This window comes from Chrysemys picta, chromosome 9, assembly GCF_011386835.1.
Source record: "Chrysemys picta bellii isolate R12L10 chromosome 9, ASM1138683v2, whole genome shotgun sequence".
NCBI lineage: Eukaryota > Metazoa > Chordata > Testudines > Emydidae > Chrysemys > Chrysemys picta.
In genome coordinates this window covers 2,507,103-2,528,697 of record NC_088799.1, presented here as the reverse complement: position 1 = coordinate 2,528,697, position 21,595 = coordinate 2,507,103, and the positions used below count along the sequence as shown (strand labels likewise).

Below are 21,595 nucleotides of genomic sequence, written 5' to 3'. Positions count from 1 at the left end.
GCAGGCGGCGGAGAGCGGCGAGGGCTGCGCGCCCCCCGCAGCCGCTGCTGCTCCGAGCCCTCGGAACTGCTCCAACGTGACTTGTTGGGACTTTCCAGGGGAGGGGCCGGGCTCTGGGAAGCTCCAGCCCTGCCCCCTGCCGGGAGAGCCACCGGGGGAAACAAGCGCTCCCAGGCACGGGCTGCGGATCCCACCCCGCCGGGAGGAGCGACTCCCCGGGGCCCGGCTCGGAGCAGAGCCCCGCCGGGACCAGCCCCGGGCGGAGATAACGCCCCGGGCCCGGCGGCAGGAGAAGGCGCAGGGGGTTAGACCGAGGGAGCCGGGATCGTCCCTTACACCCGTTCCCAGAACAAGCCCCTGTGCCCTGCCCCTGCCTGCACATGTCACTGGTGACCATTACCCAGGGCTGCGTCCCTGGGCTCCGCTGACAAGCGACACCCAGGGCCACTAACCCCACTGCAAACCGCCTGAATGTCACTGCCCGGAGAGCTGGGGGCACAGGGGGGGTTCACCCGGTATTTGGGCCTCAACGTCTACTCGCTGGTAGGTGCCTTGGCCTCTGCTTCGGGCCAGTGTTTATCTTGCCTTGTTGAACCTTTGACGGTGATGTTCCCATTGTCTGGGTCCTAGCTGAACACACCGCTGGGGGCTAAGCCCGAAGGGCACGGGACGGGACCTGGTGAATGGACTCACAGGGGGGACTCGGAAACAGGCGGCGCCTACGGCCCACCAGTGGGGAGTTCTGCTTTAAAGCTCTCCATGGCCATGGGACCTTGGCTTGGCAGGTCCTCGGCCCAGCAGTTCTTAAACTATGGGTCGGGAGCCCAAGGTGGGTGGCGACCCTGTTTTAATGGGGTTGCTGGGCTGGCGTTAGACTTGCTGGGGCCAAAGCCCGAGCCCCACCGCCTGGTCCAAGCTGAAGCCAGAGGTCTTCAAGGCTGGGTGGCCTCGCCCCATGCTGCGCTGAGTTCACATCCCCAGTTCCTCTTCCCCTTCTGCTCTGTGTGCTCCCCCTCGCCTGCCAGGGGTTACAGGCAGGATTCTCTTCAGCTTGGCGGCTGTCCCCCATTTCCTAGAGTTATTCCTACCAGGCAGACACACCCTGGGTAGCAGGACTAAACAGTGCCACTGGAGGGCTTTTCAGTTTCCATTTCACAGCAGCAACAGAACCCAGCTGCACCTCTGGGCTCGGGGGGTTAAGGTGATGAACTTGGTCCAATTAAAGCAACAGGTACAAGCTGGTGGAAGAAGTGTGTCTCCTGGGGGGAAAACTCTGTCCCCTATTAATATACATGCCTACCACGCTCTCTCCAGGCTGCAGTGTTTCAGAAGAGGGTGTCAGATCACTGACACAGGGAAGCATTCACAGAGCGATTGGTTTAGAAGGCTTCTCCCCTGCACGTATACAGACAAAATGATTCTTCGGGGTTTTCAGCAATTTTTTGGAAGCCCTACAAGTTAGTTGCCACCATGGGCATGTCGTCCAGGTCAAAGCTAGCGCCGGCTCTCTTTGCTGGGGTGAATGCCACACTCAGGGCAGGATAGCTCCCATGCTGTATGAAAAACACTATTGAGAAAAAAGAACAGGAGTACTTGTGGCACCTTAGAAACTAACAAATTTATTAGAGCATAAGCTTTCGTGGGCTACAGCCCACTTCTTCGGATGCATACAGAGTGGAATAAATATTGAGGATATATATATATATATATACACACATACAGAGAGCATAAACAGGTGGGAGTTGTCTTACCAACTCTGAGAGGCCAATTAAGTAAGAGGAAAAAAAACTTTTGAAGTGATAATCAAGCTAGCCCAGTATAGACAGTTTGATAAGAAGTGTGAGAGTACTTACAAGGGGAGATAGATTCAATGTTTGCCATTGAAGAAAGTGTCCCGAATGGGAGACCCCCTCACCTAGAGCTCAGCCTGGAAACCTCTCCCTAGGAAGTAAAACTCCTAATATGAAACTCACTGAAATGGAGCCTGTCATCGGAGTGGACCGTACAGCATCACTGACATGCAGCCAGGCCGGGGGGCCGTTTCTGCAGCGCTGGAGCCGATGGCAGTGGTGTACAGGCCCCATATTGACCCGCAGCACGGAGGGAATTTCGGTCTGGGTTGCAGCGTGCTCTGAGTTGCTTACCTACCTCGTCCTTGCCCTTCAACCCATCACCTGTCCCTGCTTTCGTTAGAGTCTGCCAAACCTCCCCCTGCGCTCAGCTGCGTGTGCCCATCCCCGTGCAGTATTGATAGAGGGCGTCCATGGGCTGTAACAGGAGCAGGGGCTTTGTGCCAGCACTGTGCATGGTGTGAATTTCTCCCCAAGAGCTCAAGGGGGATGCAGAGTTTTCACTGTAACAGAGAAAGGATGCCTCTAAACCCAGAATGAATACCATAAAGAAACCCAGAAACCCATAAAGAATGCGGCAGAGCCAGCATCAGGTGACAAGTTACGTGCTCTGTGGGCCAGGAGTAGGGAGAAAGGATGGGACCAGTGGTCAGGTGCGAACCTGGGACATAGGTGACCAGGGTTTGAGTCTCCATTCTGCCACACGCTTCCTGCATGACCATGGGCAACTCGCTCTGGGGCTGCATGCTCCATCTATACAAGGGGCAGAGAGCACTGCCCTACCTTACTGGGGTGCTGTGATAATACCTAGAGTACAGATGGGGTGCTTGGATACTCTGGGAGTATAAATACCTAGCGCACAAGAAGAGCATGGCTGTCTAGTACTGCAGCTGGTCAGGAACTTTTCCAAAAAACAAAACAAACTTTCCATGGAATTTTGATGGGGGGAGGGAGGTTATATAGCCTGGTGGTTAGAGCACCCATGGGGCGGGGGAGACCCAGGGACCAATCCCTTGCTCCATTGACTATTTAAATTATGTATCTGAAGTGGAACAGCTTTAAAACAGGAGAGACTAAGGGACCCTCCCATCAGACTATCCTAGAGCCTTCTGGTTAGGGCATGCTCCTGAGAGGCAGGAGACGCCTGTTCAGTTCCTCTCTCCCGCTGGGTTTCCCACATTCTGGGCGAATGCTCAACCCATTGGGCTCAAAGTTGCAAAGGGAGCCATTCCCCCCACTTCCTCCTCTTGCTAGAGTGGCTGAGGCCCCCAAGCTGCCTGGCCCCAGGATGGGGATTGCTCGCAGAGCTAAGTGCCTCCCTGCAGCCCAGACTTGGCCCCTATCCCCAAGAGAGGGACAGGGCTTAGCACACCCGCCTCTCGTTGGCATCTCCCATGGGCTAGCTTAGGCAGTGCCACACCTAGCGTGGTGGCTCTGTGGGCACCTGGCTCTCCCCATGCCTCGGCGCGGGAACCTCATTACCTAACTCCGGGTTTGTGGCTCCTGTTGTTGTTCCAGTGAATTTGTAGATGCCTAAAGAGGAGGTGTTGTGCCACTGGGCATTGCAACACCTGAGTCATGTGGATCCATCCAGGCCCTAGCTCAGGGCAGTTAAAATGAAAGCAAATCCTGACCGTCAAACCAGCCATTAACCACAGATGACAGCTGCATTTCTGATTTAGAACTTTCAAAGCATTTCAGATGCTTGCTCGGTAATTATAAACAGATCATTGAAAAATTGCAAAACCAAGTGCCTGCTTATTTCTGTCAGCTAATTAATTACATTGTTGTAGTGCCTCAAACCTTACTGTGCAGCAAACGTTGCTCCCAGGGCTTCGTTATTAATCACACATTTTGTGCCCACAGTACTTATTGCCAGGGTACCCTCTGCTGTTAACGACAGAGTGGGTCGTTAACTTCCACACTATGGATTTGTGACCCACCCATCCAGGTCATTCCAGCAAACTCCTTGGAAAAATCACCGTACCACAGAATAAACAAACAGACCTGCCCCACATCCTGACCCCATATCTCAACACATGACCCTACACAAACCACCCTGCCCCCGCTCCCAGGACTAGCACCTCAGCCTCCTTTAAATACCATGGCAATGCCTGGTTTCAGAGTAGCAGCCGTGTTAGTCTGTATCCGCAAAAAGAAGATTCATGGCAATGCCTGTTTCTCTACGCTTACAGAGCACCGCCAGCAGATGGCAAACGGAGACTACTATTATTACATGACAATAGAATCACCTCATCCCTTTCTCCCAAGTTTATCTTTCATCCACCTGCTACACCTGGTCATGAACCAAGACTGCAAGTCCTCTGGGGCAGGGCTGGTCATTTTCCTACCCTGATGTACAGTGCTTACCCCATGGAGCCCCCCAATATCTGACTGAGGCCCTAGGTGCTATTGTAACATATACTGTAATAAACAACAGTAAAGACCCACTCCCCCAAATGCTTCAGTAGCATGCCTGGAACGTTAACAGTTCTGGGCACTGGCAAATCAAGAAGAAGAAGGGAGACAGTTTCAAATCAAGATGCCCTCCTGCCAGCAGCCCATTCAGAGTTATAAACGAGGGGGATCCATCGTTAGCGCTTCCACTGATCAACTACAGCAAGTCACACCAAGAGGGAGGCAGTCCCCTAGGCTGGATCTACACTACAGAGCCTATACCAGCATAGCCCCAGAGTGCATCATAGAGTCATAGAATCTCAGGGGTGGAAGGGACCTCAGGAGGTCGTCTAGTCCCACCCCCTGCTCAAAGCAGGACCAATCCCCAACTAAATCAGCTAAATGTAGATGCAGCCTACACCAACAGAAGATTTCTATCAGTCCAGGAACATCACCTCCCTGAGCAACATTGGCTATGGGCTTGTCTACACGACGGAGACTATATCAGCACACCTACAGCGCTGTAGCTAGGCCGGCATAACCCCCTAGTGTAGATGCAGCCTACAGAGATGGAAGGGGTTTATCTGTCCGTGTAGGAACACCACCTCCCTGAATGACGGTAGCTACATTGACAGAAGCATTCTTCTGGTGACATAACCCCCATAATACATGCAGCTAAGTCAGCATAGTTGTGTCATTCAAAGGTATGGATTTTTCACCCCCGACCAATGCAGCTATGCCAACATAACAGTTATGTGTAGACCAAGCCTTAGCTACAGGGAGGGGAATGTATTCCTGCTAGAGAGGTTTGAATGGACATTAAAGGACCCTATATAAATCTGGGGAACATTTAATAATCAGGAGACTGTGAGAAACAGACTTATACACAACTAGCACTCTTGGCCCCAGATCTAGGTTTGTTAGCACAATATAGAAGTTCTGGGAAAACCCAGTAGAAATGGTTCCTTAAATTAAAAATAAATAAAACTCTCGTTAATTGGAGTATTTAGGTAATCTGCCTGCAGACCTGGAAATTTAACCACAGCAGAGTTCTGTATGTGCTTGTAAAGGAGGAATTGAAACAAGTTTGGTCAGTTTCACAATTGTCCCTGAGAAAAAGGAAAGAAAGAAACCGCTTTTAAATCTCTTGAATGCCTCAGGTAGAAGATGCTATCGTCAACACGGGTGACAAACTTTTAAAAGGTAGAGGTGGGGATTCTTGTTTTGTTTTACTTTGACAGAGCTGGACAAAGAGCCCAAAAATTATAAATGAAGGTTCATTTGAATGCAAGAGTGAATTCTGACCCTGACATATTTGTGAGTGGAGGAGGATTAGTGTGGTGGGGGGAAATAACATTTTAAAAAATTCCAGGATATTCAAATATGTTCTTTGAGGAATATGTTTACAAATTATTCACCTAGGTCTTCTTGATAGTGTCCATCTGAACTCAAGCTATAGGGCCTGATTTTGATCTCCCCTGCTTTCAACAGAATTAGTCCCGATTTACACTGAAGGAGGGAGAACAGAATCAAGCCCACGGCAGAGCCAATGAGGCGGGGGGGGAAGCCAGTACAAATTACCGGGGCCCGGCGGTCCGGAAGGGGGCCCGGGGCCCAGCTCCCCCGGCCCTGTTTAACCGGTCCACCCTTGCTGGGGGACCCAAAAATTTTTTTTCACCAGGGCCCGAACCCGCTCTTGGCGGCCCTGGCCCATGGAGAAGAAACAATTGATGCATGTTGTCATTTGGCCATTTTAAGGACAGCTGTAGAAGATTTGCTATGCACACACATTTCCTCTGTAGACGGATACCCCATTGCTTCTGGCAGGGGTAAGCGGTGAAATGGAGGCAGGAAAATGGCTAGGTCCTTTAGGAAACATAGCGTGTTTTGCTCAGTGTTTGCGAAGCACCTCGCTCATTTTGGATACAATGTCATCAATAAATAATAATCCAGTTGGATAAATCACTCAAAACAACACCTCGGCCAATCATTAAATCCCCTGCCACTTTTGGAAAGATGACTGCATTTGTTTTTAAGGAGAAATGTACTAAACTAGTCCAAGGATAGTGATGGAGGTGGTTACTCGTTATAGGACAAAGATAGGGCAACGTCTCCTTCGCAGAGGGCCAGCATGAGGGTTAGGGACATAAGTCGTGCATAACCCTTGCTATGGATCGCTGCAGGGGAGCACCCACAAGAGCCGTGATCAAATCCCACAGCTGGTCAAATCCCACTTGTAGGTGGAATGCCATTACTGAAAAAATCCCTCAATAAGACAAAGGCTGCATTTGCTGGAACGCAAAAGCTTGTCAGGAAAGGCTCAGACACGTCAGAAGAGAGTTGCAGGGAACTGTATTGTCGTGTGTGTCCAAGACGGTTGGAACAGAACAGAAAATTGAAGTCAGATCTCCCACGTCCCATTCCACTGTTTTAACCACAAGCAGGGCCAGCTCTAACTTTTTTGCTGCCCCAAGCAGCAAAAAAAAGCGCTGCCCCCCGAGTTCCTCCCCCCCCCGCAGAGCGCCGCGCCCCCCCCCAGCGCTGCACCGCCGGAGCCCGCCTCCCCGCCAAGCACCGCCAGAACCCCCCCTAGCGCTGCACCCCGCGCCGTCTCCCCCGCCGAGCGCCGCACCGCCGGAGCCCGCCCACCGCGGAATGCCACGCCGCGCTCCCCCGCCGCCCCTTACCAGGTGCCGCCCCAAGCATGTGCTTGGGTGCCTGGTGCCTGGAGCCGGCCCTAACCACAAGCCCAGCCTCCTCCTCCTCATGATAGAAGTGAATCCATCAAGCCTTTCCAAAGACAGGTGACACTAGTTCCACGAGAAACCCTACCATACAGAAACTACATGGCAGAATGTTCTGACAGCATCTGGGAAGTTGGGGGCAGGGGGCTGCTACCTATCTTGAGGAAAGAAAGAGCCATGATATTACACACATCAAGCAGGAAAGACCCCTTCTTTAATTGCTTTAATCTGGTCAACATGCAAGACCACCACGTGGGTAAAACTTATAGAAAACACTTTCAGCACTTGATTGATAGACTGGCGTAGGAAATCTCTCTTCAGCTCACCGAAGCGGATTTAGAGAAGAACGATGTACTATACCCTTGATCGTTTAATAGGCTTATCCTGAGACACATAAAAGGCTCACAGTAGTAAGTATTTATTAGCTGCATTTCCAGACATTGAGAGGGAGTATCATATAATACACAAGAAAGGCTTTGTATATCAAATGTCTTGCATCTGAGTTAGAGACAGGTGGGTGTGGCAAGGTTCGGGATTTTCAGAGCATGGTAATACTACTGTAATCCCACAAACGCTGGAATTGGGAATAGACTATCCAAGCAGATTCAGGTAGAGAGAGTTCTACCAGGCAAAGAGTAATATGGCTCAAGCCCCCCACCACCACACTGGTGTTTTAGTTTCAGGGCTGCAGATATTGTTCCTGGGTGATTAGTTCCCATTTCTTGATTTTCACTCTGTCAGACAGCTTAAAAATAGAGTCTGATGATGGTAAGTGGCAAGACAGAGGGACCTGCCCCTTGTATTCGAACTGACCTACTGCATCTTGGTTGTCTCAGAGAACAGGCCTAGACATGCTCCAGCCAAGCAGAGAGTAGCCTGGCCATGCGAGTACACGACTTTAAAGAACATTAGTGATGAGGCTGATTTAGACTGGAAGATGGCCGGTCTCTGTTAAAGCAGGGACCTGACCAGCGTCCTGTTCTTAGCAGCAACACTGACATGGCCAACCTTGTGCAAGTCACTTAAACTCTCGCTAACACTGAAGTGGGTGAAGTGGGTGACATTCTGTGAAGTGGGTGACATTATTGGCCACACGCTTGGAGATCCGCAGCTGAAAGGAACTCTGAAGTGCTAGAGAACTCTTACTAGGTATTATTGTTATAAGGAACCGGAATATTTAACACCCCTGCCATCTGCCAGCGATCGGACTGTTCCATTCAGCACAGCACGTGGAGTCTTATTCCTGACCTCAGCGAGAGCCGGACTGCGAGGGTGTGTGTGGGGCAGGGTGCGTGATGTCTGTCACAGACCCACCCACACACCTGCATTCAGGGAAGCAGAAGGGCTGCTCGAGTCTAGCATCACTGCACTACCTGGGTCTGCCCGCTGTGCCAGACCCAGTAAACAAAGCAGGACAGGGCCAGCACCCCTGTGCCAGAGCAGGTCTCCCATTTGGCCAGTTAAGAGGGCAGGGCAGCACCTGGGGGCTATAAAGGACCAGGGCGAACCAGAGACAGGGAGAGGCCGAGCTGAGCAGACTGGCTCTGGTAGAAGGGCAGATGAGAGCAGCCAGGGGGCTGGGGAAGGTCTGGGAAGGAAGCAGAAGGTGGTTCCTCGAGGACAGCTGAAGGCAGGAGAGCAGCAAGAGGGGCTTGCCGGCTGGCGTCCCCAGGCCAGGGCCAGAGGGCTGAAGGCAGCAGAGGGAGATGCTGGTTGGCTCCGAGAGCCGGAGCACAGGGCCAGAGAGAAGCGGCACTCACATCTCCACATCACAGAGCTGGGCCCAGGAGAACCACGAGAGAGTCGGGTGGAGTGAGCGGGGCGCCCCTGACAAGGATGCTCCCAGCGGAGAGACTCAGGGGATGCTACTGGGAAGACGGGGCTGCACTCCACTTGGAAGCGGGGGTGGCTGTCCGAGTCCAAGGCAGGGGAGGACGGCTCTGAGGGATGCCGGGGCAGCGTGTCGTACCTACTGCTCTAGACTGTGCTGTGGCAATTCTGGTCTAGGCTTGTGGGACTTGGTTATGCTTTATGGGCAGGGGATTGCTGGAACCAATGGAGGCCACAAGGGCTATATTTTTACTTGGAACGATTTTGAACTATTTCTGGAGACCCTGGAGGGGGGAAATTCAGGCAGACGTGCTTGTCCCTCCATGGCCCACTGCAGGAGGGAGTGCCTTAGGACAGAGGCTCAGCACAGAGCATGGATGGGCTGCACTGAGGGGGCTTTAAGTCTCTGTTGTGCCCTCCTGATTCTGGGCTCTGCAGGGCCAAGACAGCCCCCAGCCCTCGGGGGCTGTTCACAGCCAGCCTGCACCACCCCAGAAGTGGGCAGAGTCTCTCCCATGGACTCTGTTCATTGCCCTGGCCCCACGTTGCCCTGCACCAGCCAGCAGCTCCAGGACAAGTTGAGCCCTGGTCATTAGAGATCAGCCTATTTCACAGAAGCCTGACAGGTGTTTGTCCAACAGCGACGGGGATTCCACAACCTCCCTGGAGACCCTGTTCCAGAGCTTAACTCCCCTGAGAGTCAGAAAGTTCTTCCTAATGTCTAACCTACATCTCCCTTGCGGATTCCATCTTGTCCTTCCCTCAGAGAACACAGAATTGATTGTTGTCCTCTTTATAGCTTCCCTTAACATACTGGAAGACTTATCAGGTCCCCCCTCGGGCTGCTTTTCTCACGACTGAACATGCCCAGTCCTCTCAACCTTTCCTCCTAGGTCAGGTTTTCTAAACCAGTGGTTCTCAAACTAGGGACGCCGCTTGTTCAGGGAAAGCCCCTGGTGGGCCGGGCCGGTTTGTTTACCTGCCGCATCCACAGGTTCGGCCGATCGCAGCTCCCACTGGCCGTGGTCGCCGCTCCAGGCCAATGGGGGCTGCTGGAAGTGGCGCGGGCTGAGGGATGTGCTCAGGGCCGGCTTTAGGCCAATTCCACCAATTCCCCCGAATCGGGCCCCGCGCCTAAGAGGGCCCCGCGCCCAGTGGCAGGGCCGCCGGGGAGGACGGGAGAAAGAAGTGGCCGAGAATCCCTTCCCTGGCTAGAGGCTCCTTTTTAATTTTGACTCACCCGGTGGCGCTCCGGGTCTTCGGCGGCACTTCGGCAGCGGGTCCTTCACCCGCTCCGGGTCTTCGGCAGCACGTCCTTCAGTGCTGCTGAAGACCCGGAGAGAGTGAAGGACCCACCGCCGAAGACTAGGAGCACCGCCCGGTGAGTACAAGCCCCACGTGTTTTTTTACGTGGGTTTTTTTTTAGTCATCCCTGCCAGGGCCCCATCGAAACTGTTTGAATCGGGCCCCGCACTTCCTAAAGCCGGCCCTGGATGTGCTGGCCGCCACTTCCAGCAGCCTCCATCCTCCAGTACTACTGCCTAGCCACGTATTCCCCAGTTTGTAGTTGCATGTTGGATTTTTCTTCCTAAGTGAAGTATTTTGCACTTCATTGAATTTCATCTTGTCGATTTCCAATCAATTCTCTCAGGGCCATTTTGAATTCTAATCTTGTCCTCCAGAGTGCTCGCAACCCCACCCAGCTTGATGTCATCTGCAACTTTTAGAAGCACCCTCTCCACTCTGTTCTCCAACCCATTAATGAAAACAGTGACTAGTACCAGTCCTGGGACTGAGCCCCGTGGGACCCCGCTAGATTCATATTGCACCAGGAACAGAACACTGCTCGCCAGCCCACCACTGATAACCACTCTCCGAGTACCGACTCTCAAGCAGCTGTGCACCCCCCTTACAGTAATTCCATGTAGGCCACATTTCACTAATCCTCCCAAGCAAACCTCATGTGGGACAGTATCAAAGCCTTCCTATAAAACAAGCTCTATCACATCTACCGCTTCCCCCGGCCACTAGGCCGGTAGCCCTGGCAAAGAAGGAAATGAGTTTGGTTTGGCATGATTTGTTCTGGACAAATCCACACTGGCTGCTCCTTGTAACCCTGTTACCCTCAGTATGGCGCTGGTCTCTGGAGCGCCCTACGCTAAAGCACAAGAGCTGCTCGTCATGCAGATGGAGAGCAGATTGAAGGGTCCCAGCGAGGCCGGAGATACTGGAGTTTTCTGAAAGTGCCATCCCCATTAATGGAGGGTGTTAATCCATAACAGGCAGGGATGGGCGCTGCTCTGAGATGTTACCAGAGTTCCAAGGGAAATGACTTGCAGCTCCCAGGAGAGCTGGCTACTGCCCGCATGCTCGCTAGTCAGTCCGCATTGCCACCACCAGAAGCGCTCTGCTCCACCAGCTGAGGGCTCCAGACATGTCTTTGTGCCTTTAGCTTCCTCACTGGGCCAGCCAGGTACCCACTCTGCAACATCTCACTTGACCAGCTGTCCTGGAAAATAAGGTGGCAACATTAACTGGCACCTTTGTGCCTAAGAGACTGTGCTGAAGCCACCAGTTGGCACCAGCATCCCATTGACACACACAGACACCGAGTCTGCAAATCTAGTCCTGGCTTTTCTGTTGACTCACGACATTCGTGCCTCAGTTTCCCTATCCACGACTCATTATAATCCATCTGTTTTACCTGGGGCGGCGAGAAGCGGGGGAAACTCAAAAACCTAATAAAGAAGATTCTCTGATGGGAAGCACTACAGGAGTATAGAGATCCTCCTTCTGAACTCCCTTACAACTTGGTAACTCTACTGACCAGTTTGTAGTGCCGTACCAGTCACTTTCTATAGCCACTTGTTTCACTCCTCGGATCGCCGGCAGAAAGCACGTTTCTAAGCTAAGGTGCTTAAACTGTCACAGAAAGTGACTTTTCAGTTAGTTTCCACAGCACAGGTGCCAGAGCGCCGCAGTGATGGGAACAGGGCAGAGAGTTCTACCCTTTGCTCCGTGACCAGACCCAGCCAGTCCTGACCACGCAACGTGGCTCATATTACAACTAGGAAGCCAGAGAGGCAGGGATCACCGCTGTTCCTGAAGGGCCAGAGGCAACTGGAAGCCGAATACTTAAGCGATGAGAGAGGGATTCTGGGAAGATCATAAGACTCCTTGGCAGCAGCCAGTGTCCGTGTGCCAGTTATTCCTGTCCAAATTTATGCTGCATTAAAGCTTCCAGCCGCCTCAGAAAAGGACACTTGCCTGGCTACACCTGCCAGGATAATTAGAAATATCCCTCCACAGGCAATGGGACTGATCATACAGTCCTCTAGGAAACATTCTGTCCACAGCACGAGCTGACCTGAGCGTAGCGGCAGTGCAATATGCCCGTCGGTCCCTAGAGCTTACCTTGCCCCCCTGCAATGTGCTTTTAAGGCAGTATCTAAGACCACTGACTTTAGCCAGAGCCGTATAGATTTGTTATCACACCCAGATTTTTCAGTTGCATTTTTCTACCACTCCTCCCCCGGCTGACATGCGAGTTCTAGCAACTGGGCCAATTCCTTTTATTTAAAATTGTTCTCACTCTGACGGCAGTGGAGAAATAGAGCACTGTGATCAAAGGAAGACACCTGCACCTTGTGAGCTGCTTTTAAATGCCCCTTAAAAGAAGCCTGGATTCACTATGCCCTAGAGAAACAGGAATTGTCCAGGCCATTAATCATTGTTCATGTACACAGCTGACTCTAGCCAGACCGTTACCTAGTGCAGGTCGGGGTACCTGAGAGAAACATTCCATTCAGCAAGCCATGGCTTCAAAACCCTTGTTGTCACATTCATCTCAACTTCCCCCTCTGGAGCACTCTCACTTCCTCTCTGCTCCAATGGGCTGTCTCTCTCCCTCCTCCCCAGGTGTGTACACTTTTGCTCCCTGTGTGAGATGCAGGACCCCTCTGCTCTCCAAGCACTCCCCTCAGAACCCCACATGTCCCATGTTCTAACCACTAGGCAAAGCTTTCACAGCATCAGAGCCCTGACCGCAAAGACTCTTCCAGCTCATATTTAAGGTTGCATCAAGCCCAGATCTCGATGTTTCTCCCTCCTTCCAGCAGGGAGAAAGGTCTTATTTCAAAATCTAAGCACTAAACAGACATTGTAAATGAATGCAATGTAATGTCAATTACTGCGGCACTTCCCATCACCGTTTTATCTCTCAAGCTGTAGGGTGTCGCTTGGGGAAGAGAGACTGGCTCCGATCTATATCTGCACCATCTCAGGCGCAGTGATTGTGGATTGCTGGCTCAGGCCAAGGGAGCGCATCTGAAAATTCTGGCTCTAGTTGCCACCCCCATCTCATGGGGCGGGTGGTGCTGAAGACCGAAGTGCTCTGGTGGAAATATCCCTGCGACCCTTCTTACTAAAATAGGCTTCTAATAGTTGAGGGCAAAGGCTGAGAAAATGACTGCACCGCTGAAGTAACGCTAATGGCCCAAAGCTTCTGTTCACCAGTCACATTCTGCAATGATCACATTCTACACCCCCATGAGCTTCGGTATCGCTTTCATAATCAAACAATAGTTATTTCAAGTGGGTTGTAAACGTGACTTCATAAGGCTGCGTCAGTGAACAGGAGAGGTCAGATACCAGTTCAGTGGGTTTGTTTCCATCCAACAGTTTTTTTCCACCCAAATAATTCAGAATCTGTAAAGGACTGGATGGAGCAGCACCGCCTAAGTCTTCTGGGGATGGAGCAGCAGAGTAACCTTATATGCAGAATTGGTTTCTCCAGGGCAGGGATGACACATTTTGATGTTCACACTTGGAACACAACACTCAACACTGCCCCTGAGTAACACTAGCCTCAAGCATTTGAAGTCATGTGTCGGGCCCCAGAAATTATGGGGCCTTTACCTTCTGGTTTTTGAGCCTTTAGGGTTTGCTCTGTTAGCATGTTTTCAGGCTTTACTCTGCAACCATTAGTCTCAGAAACTTTCATTTTTAAATAGTAGTTAACTCAAGTGATTAACGTAAAACAAATTAGCTAGATTAAAAATAGAATACCAATTTAAATGTATTATAAATATGTTTTGATATTTTTCTACATTTTCAACTATATTGATTATAATTACAACACAGAATATAAAGTGTACAGTGCTCACTTTATATTATTATTTTTATTACAAATATTTGCACTGTTAAAATGATAAACAAAAGAAATAGTATTTTTCAATTCACCTCAGACAAGTTCTGTAATGCAATCGCTTTATCGTGAAAGTGCAACTTACAAATGAAGATTTTTGTTACATAACTGCACTCAAAAACAAAACAATGCCAAACTTTAGAGCCTACAAGTCCACTCAGTCCTACTTCTTGTTCAGCCAATCGCTCAGACGAACATGTTTGTTTACATTGACGGGAGATAACGCTGCCCACTTCTTATCTACGTCGTCACCAGAGCCCAAGCTGGTGTAAACAGGTGCAGCTCCACGGATGTCGACAGGTCTGATTTTCGCCCTGGAATTCTAGGCATCGATTTCCTGAGTGTGCTTTAGGGAGAGACTGAGGGAATACAGCTGAGCTGCTGGTTTCTCAGTGTGTCCTAAACCATTTATAAGCTACCAAAATGCATCTTTCCTCATCCGCTGACCTCTTCACCCTAACCAGTGAATGGCACCCAGCCGGCTCATCCCGCCACCCAACACTGCGGAAAACTCTCCCGCATCCACTGAGGCTGCTGGCACCACCGCACGAGGGCGCTCTGCAACGGACCGTCTGTGCGACCACTGGACAGTCCCGTGTTAGCCAAGTACAGTACCAGCCACAAACCTCACAGGTATCAGAGGGGTAGCCGTGTTAGTCTGAATCTGTAAAAAGCAACAGAGGGTCTTGCATCTGAAGAAGTGAGATTCTTACCCACGAAAGCTTATGCTCCCAGTACTTCTGTTAGTCTCAAAGGTGCCACAGGACCCTCTGTTGCTTTTTACAAACCTCACAGGGGCACTGTAGTTGGGGGGTTTGACTCCAGGGTGTTTGCAAAGCATTGTGAGATCCTTGGGTGAAATGCACTGGAGAACTGCAAAGACAAGCTCAGAACTCAGCAGGTCTCTGCTCTAGCCACTAGGTAATAGTCCCTTCCCTGTATAACCCTTGCACAAATACACAAGGAGGCTTATCAGCTACCAGCACAATTGTGATCGCATGCCATTCTCACTCAGGAGGTGCACCCCACAAGATTTATGGACAAGGCGTTCAGTCACCGTGGAGGCACTAGGGCAGAACATTAGGGCACTGAAGTTATTCGGGCCTGATGCCTGTTTTGGATATGCCAAGGGCCAGACAGCCACTGTCAGCGCTAGGCAGCAGCGTGAGATTTCAATGAATATGTTGCCGACTGCCCAGGCTGGCTACCAATGTTCCACACCACTGAGAACCTGGGCTCAGAATTTTCCATTTGAGCCCTGGCGCCCTGTGGGGCAGAACCCACCGTTCTGAGCATTAACGCCTTCCTTCCTCCTCACTTCAGTTCTGTCAACATCAGACTGGTTCCCCCCTCTAAGATTTCCACTCCGCGCCACCCCCGTCTCCAGCTATATGGCCCTGATTTAACACGACGACTCAGCCCGAGGGGATCCCAAAGCATCGCTCCCCCGGTGTCTCCCAAACATTAGCTGTGCTGCGAAGGTCTTTGTGGGTAAGGAGACGGGGCTGAGGGAGGTGCATATGGCCCACGATAATCCTAAATGTGGCCATTCCTGTGGACGGTTAGCCAAGTAGGCACTACTGCTCCCACCAGTGTCCAGAGCTCCAGATTGAACAGGTGAAGCCAAAACAAGAGAGCGGGATGCGGGCCCCACACAGCAGTGCCCCGGGCACCAGTCCCCTCTAGGGCCCCGCTGCTGCTCCTGGCCGCCCTGCCACAGCCCCTGGGCGGCTCAGCCGCTTCGCCCAGCCCCTGCTGCAATGCTCGGGGGCGGGCAGCTGGTAGTCAGATCGAGAGCTGAATTTACCCAGCAGTCCTCTCGGGCGTTTCATCCCAGAGCCGAACATCCCTGAACGCTGGGGCGTGCCAAGCCTAGATTCACATATTGTATCTAAGCCCCTCTCCAGAACCTTTATCCTTGCCTCCCCAGTTCCTTTGAACTTGAGTAGGTGCAGGCCAGAGCAGGGAGGGGTCATGGGTGTGTGTGTGTGTGTGTGTGTGTGTGTGTCTGGGCACCATTCCCCACCCCTCTTCTCTCCTACACAAAGCAAAACAACCTCTGCAATTAAAGCTGCTCCTCCCCAGAGGGCTTCCCTCAATTCTGCCTCTTTCTCCCCTTTCCAAGAGAAGAATCCGCGGCTCACTCGGATCCTCTTCAGAAATGAAATTAACTCCCCCTGAGCCTTGCTGCTTCTCTCAGCCAAGAGTGGAGCTTGTAATTGCCTGGGAGTCAGACAGGAACTCCTGTTTCACAGCTGGGGATAGCCCCGCCCAGAGGGATTTATGCTAACAAGGGGGTGGAGCTAGTACAAATGCAGCTCCAGACACACTACAAGGACCCTGCGTGTGCGCGTGGGTCTGTCTGTCTGTCTCACATTATATCTTCTTTCCTCCTCCCCTGCCTCCTTAGAGTAGTTATCACTGTCATGTGTTTTTCAGTCACATACAGGCCCTAATGAAACCCTAGTTTACACAGGATTGCTGAGTGGTGTATCAAAGACAACTCTGTCTTTATTCACTACAGCTCTTGCCTAGCACAGCACCCTACCTAGAGAAACAAGCCCAGCTTGGCAGAGGATGGGTGGGAGGAGAAAGAGACTTTAAACAAAGGACCAGAGGGCTCAAACTCCTGGCAAAAGCCACCACCTGTCTGGGAGGTGCTACCACAAGGAACTACCCTGGCCCTGGGGTTACCACCAGCAGAAATTTGGAGAAAGGAGAAGAGTAGCTCCCAGGGGCAGAACATCAATCAGGCAGTGCCTCTACACAATCCCTTGGAAGAGGATGTAAGCAACACCACTCAGCCCTCTATCTGCTTTAAAGCTGCAGGCCAGCATGTAATCACTAGCCTCTCTTACTGTGAGTAAGAAACAAGGAGCCAAATTCACCCTAAGACGCGGGTGCAAACTCTCACAAAGTGGGTGGACTCCCGGCACTCTGACCTTGCCCTTAGCTGTTTAGAAGGGTATTACTTCCTCCCAGCATTCACTGGACCCTGCACTAGTCACTCTGCACCTGTGTGTCGCAGGCTGGCCCATTAAATGGGAAGGAAACTGGCTGGGCCCACAGCTGCAGATTTGTCCATCTCTCCCCTCCTCCGGAAGCTGCGCTGTTGCTCCGAGAGCACTGCTAGCATGCCCACAACGTGTCCCACTGTCGATGGGCAGCTGCTGTCCGTGGAGAGCAGAGATGAATCAAGCCGGCATTGAATCTTAGAAATTAAAACATCTGGTAATGGGATTAAATTAAACAAGAGTAAATCATGGGAACAATTTGTTAACAACTCTCTGCTACAGCCTGTGGATTAATGATCCCCAAGAGGTGGAAGCAAACAGACTGCTTAGGAGTGAATAAGTTACAGGGGAAAATCTGGCCTTGGTGCCTCCATGCTGGCAGCCCTAGTCACTAGTTGGGAACAGACAATCTGCCACCCCCAGCTTAGTTTTCTGTCCCTTTCTTCGGGGCTCAGTTCATTGTCTTCACAAACAAGAAAGAGATGCAAAAAGTAACACAAGGCACTAGAAAAGGTTCAGAGAAGGGCAACTAAAATGATTAGGGGTTTGGAACGGGTCCCATATGAGGAGAGATTAAAGAGGCTAGGACTTTTCAGCTTGGAAAAGAGGAGACTAAGGTAGGGTTACCATATTTTGTGCCTCCAAATGGAGGACACTCCACAGGCCCCGCCCCCGGCCCCGCCCATGCCCACGCCCCAACTCCGCCCCTTCCCCAAAGTCTCCGCCCCCTCCCCTGCTTCCCGCGAATATTTAATTCGCGGGAAGCCTGTAGCAGGTAAGGGAGATGTGGGGGGAGGAGGCGCGGCCCAGGCTGGCCCCCCGGCGGCTCCAGCCTGGGTCGGCTCGGGCCCTGGGGTGCCGGCCCCGGCCCCCGGCCGACCACCCCCGGTCCGCCCAGCACTGGCGGCCCCGCGGACCCCCCGGCTCCCGGCCCCGCGAGCCCGGACCGGTTCCCGGCCCCGCGGACCCCCCGGCCCAGCGGGCCCGGACCGGCTCCCGGCCCAGCGGATCCCCCGGACTGGCTCCCGGCCCCGCGGCCCAGCGGACCCCCCGGCCCAGCGGGCCCAGACCGGCTCCCGGCCCCGCGGCCCAGCGGACCTCCCGGCCCCGCGGGCCCGGACCGGCTCCCGGCCCAGCGGACCCCCCGGACCGGCTCGCGGCCCAGCGGACCTCCCGGCCCCGCGGGCCCGGACCGGCTCCCAGCCCCGCGGCCCAGCGGACCCCCCGGCCCCGGACCGGCTCCCGGCCCCGCGGCCCAGCGGACCCCCCGGCTCCCGGCCCCGCGGGCCCGGAACGGCTCCCGGCCCAGCGGACCCCCCCCGCCCCGCGGGCCCAGCCCGGCTCCCGGCCCCGCGGACCCCCTGGCTCGCGACCCCGGCCCGGCCCCGCACCGGCCCCTCCCGATTTTCCCGGACATGCCCGGCTTTTGGGGATTTCCCCCCGGACGGGGATTTGAGCCCCCAAAAGCCGGACATGTCCGGGAAAATCCGGACGTATGGTAACCCTAGACTAAGGAGGGATATGATAGAGGTCTATAAAACCATGAGTGATGTGGAGAAAGTAGATAAGGAAAAGTTATTTACTTGTTTCCATAAGAACTAGGGGTCACCAAATGAAATTAATGGGCAGCAGGTTTAAAACAAATAAAAGGAAGTTCTTCTTCACACGGTGCACAGTCAACTTGTGGAACTCCTTGCCTGAGGAGATTGTGAAGGCTAGGACTATAACAGCGTTTAAAACAGAACTGGATAAATTCATGGAGGTTAAGTCCATTAATGGCTATTAGCCAGGATGGGTAAGGAATGGTGTCCCTAGCCTCTGTCTGTCAGAGGGTGGAGATGGATGGCAGGAGAGAGATCACTTGATCATCACCTGTTAGGTTCACTCCCTCTGGGGCACCTGGCATTGGCCACTGTTGGTAGACAGGATACTGGGCTAGATGGACCTTTGGTCTGACTCAGTACGGCCGTTCTTATGTTCTTATGTAAGGTCTGTCTAGGGTTCCTCTGGCAGCTACCAGACAGGGCCCCCACAGGGTCAGTCTGCCTGCCGTCAGCCTGCTCTGGTTACATGACACTTCTCTCCCAGTTTTCTCCCTTTATATTGCCCAGCTGAGTGCATGGGCCAATCATGCTGTGCTGGTCAGCCAATTCCCAGCCGCTGCCCAATGGGCTTGTCTCCACCCTGCTCCCCACAAAAAGCCCAGGCTATGATGGGGGGAGAGCACCCCAGAGTTAGACCAGCTAATAGCACTTCCTTTTACAGGCTCTTCACCACTCTCCTCTGGGGCTTGGTCCTCCAGCCAGCTTTCTGCATCAGGGAAGACAGGCTTTTCCCACTGCTAACCTCTGATTCTAGGAAATCCTACAATTCCTTCCTTAGCTATAGTCTCACCAAGAGATATTTAAGGTACAGTTCCTGCTGTGAGGGCTCACAGGTCTCATACCCAGGTCCATGGGTCCCTAGACCATCCTCAGACTGCAGCCATCACCTGACAGCTCACTGGTACAAGCTCACCATGGGCACCACCCACAAAGCTCCCAATTGGAGGAGAAGTCTGGCCTCTCCGATTGGCTCAGACTCATTATTTAAGCCAGGAGGCAGCACAAGAAATTGCCAGAGTACCCTGGTCTGTGTCACTTGCAAAGCAAGATTACGGCTTCTCTTGGGGACGTTTATATTGAATCAGAGCAATAAGGGACCAGCACATGTCTGACTTAGCCAACCTGTGGTCTATCTGCGATGTTTGAACTGCGCTTAGCGAACACTGCTATTTGTATTTCATATTCCAACTTCTCTTATTTTTTATTTCCTGTTCTCAGGTTTCATAGTCCTTTAATATCTCTCCGTCATTTCCTTTCTCTGGATAAAGAATACATACTGAGGAGAGAAGCACTGCAAGGCAATACCCACCCACTTCCCCACCAAAAACCCATGGAGGGAACAGCTAGGTTAACTGTTTGTGGGACGGTTTGGTTTCCTTCACATTATTTGATATGCCTGCAGTCCTCCTTGCTTCTCTCTTCTGGTACACCTCTACCCCGATATAACGCTGTCCTCGGGAGCCAAAAAATCTAACCGTGTTATATCGAACTTGCTTTGATCTGCCGGAGTGCACAGCCCCGCCCCCTGGAGCGCTGCTTTACTGCGTTATACCCGAATTCGTGTTGTATCGGGTCGCGTTATATCAAGGTAGTGGTGTATAGTATTGCAACAAGCTATCACTGTGCTGCGTGCTCTAGGGTTGCTCAGAAATCACCTTGGTGGGAATTTAACCCTCCAGGATTGTACCTCTCCCACGGACAGAGGACTTCCCTCTCCATGCCTGTGGAGAGACCACCTTTCCAGGACACTAAGGGCCCTATCTGGTGAGAGGTTGAGCACCTCTGCTGAGCTGCCAAGTGACCGCTACTCACCCTGTGATACTCTGGAGTTGCCTGGCACCTTGCATGATCTGGCAGTCTATTCGCTGAAAATCATATTAGTGCAAAACCCCACCATGCTCTTACAGAGCCCGATTTGGGCTGAAGTCGGGCACTAGGGGTTTTAGTGGCCCACAAGTGGGCCAGATCCTTAGCTGGTGTTCGTTGGTGTTGCTTCACTGACTTCCCTGGTGTTTTGTTGTTCCAATGTCTATTCTTCCTTGAAAGAGACATCCTGCTGTCTTGTACTTCACAGGTCATGCAGAGGGGATGTCTCTCAAGTGTATTACATAGATTAGAGTGTAATTTAGACTCTGGAAATCCTCAGATAATTGGGTTGGGTTATAGTTGGGTATTTCCATTGCCCCAAAGAGGAGTCACGAAGTTAAAAGCCCAATGTATCACTTAGGAATTTTTTTGCCACTAATTGTTAACGACTGTGCAGTAAGAGCTGAAAACGTTAAGGCGCTTCCTGCACGATTCATGCTTTGAAAAGGCATTTAGCGGTCAGAGCAAGGGTGAACTGGGAGTCTGGACTCCTGGGTTCTATTCCCAGCTCTGCAGATGTAAGTGGGAGTTCCAGTGAGTTAAAGCAAGTGGAGAACTAGAAGCCAGGACTCCTGGGTTCCATTCCTGGCTTGGGGGATGTCTAGGGGTTAGAGCAGGGGGTGTTGGCACTCAAGACTCCAACATTCCACTTGGTGAAATACTCTGGCATGTGCTATGCAGGAGGTCAAACTAGATGATCATAACAGTCCCTTCTGCCTTTAAAACCTGTGGGGAAAAGTGGTATTTTGCATGGCTAGATCTTAGCGAATACACATTTTTAAATGTCTCCCACTTGGGTGTTGGTGGGATGATCTGCCAAAGTATAACCCACTGCCCAACCCAGAGTTATAAATAATAGTAGATCTGTGTATAAAGCCACAGGCAATATTCATTGCTTGTATAATAACTGAACTAAATCTGGCTCTGAATTAATTCTAATCTCTTCTAACACGTGTACCCTCCCCTTTCATCCTCCCCTGGCATTAATATGATGAGCAACATTTGGCAACTGGCAGAATTCAAACAAACAAACAAAAAAGATAGGAAGGAAAGCAGACAGGCAAAAGCATCCTGTGCTGTGTTC

At 52.1% G+C, this 21,595-nt stretch overlaps 1 protein-coding gene across 1 annotated transcript in view; it reads right to left on the bottom strand.

Moving 5' to 3' along the window:
• The window catches only part of FGF12 (fibroblast growth factor 12), a 281,344-nt gene that overhangs the window by 167,723 nt on the left and 92,026 nt on the right, over nt 1–21,595 (bottom strand). The gene's annotated exons all lie outside the window — the stretch shown is intronic.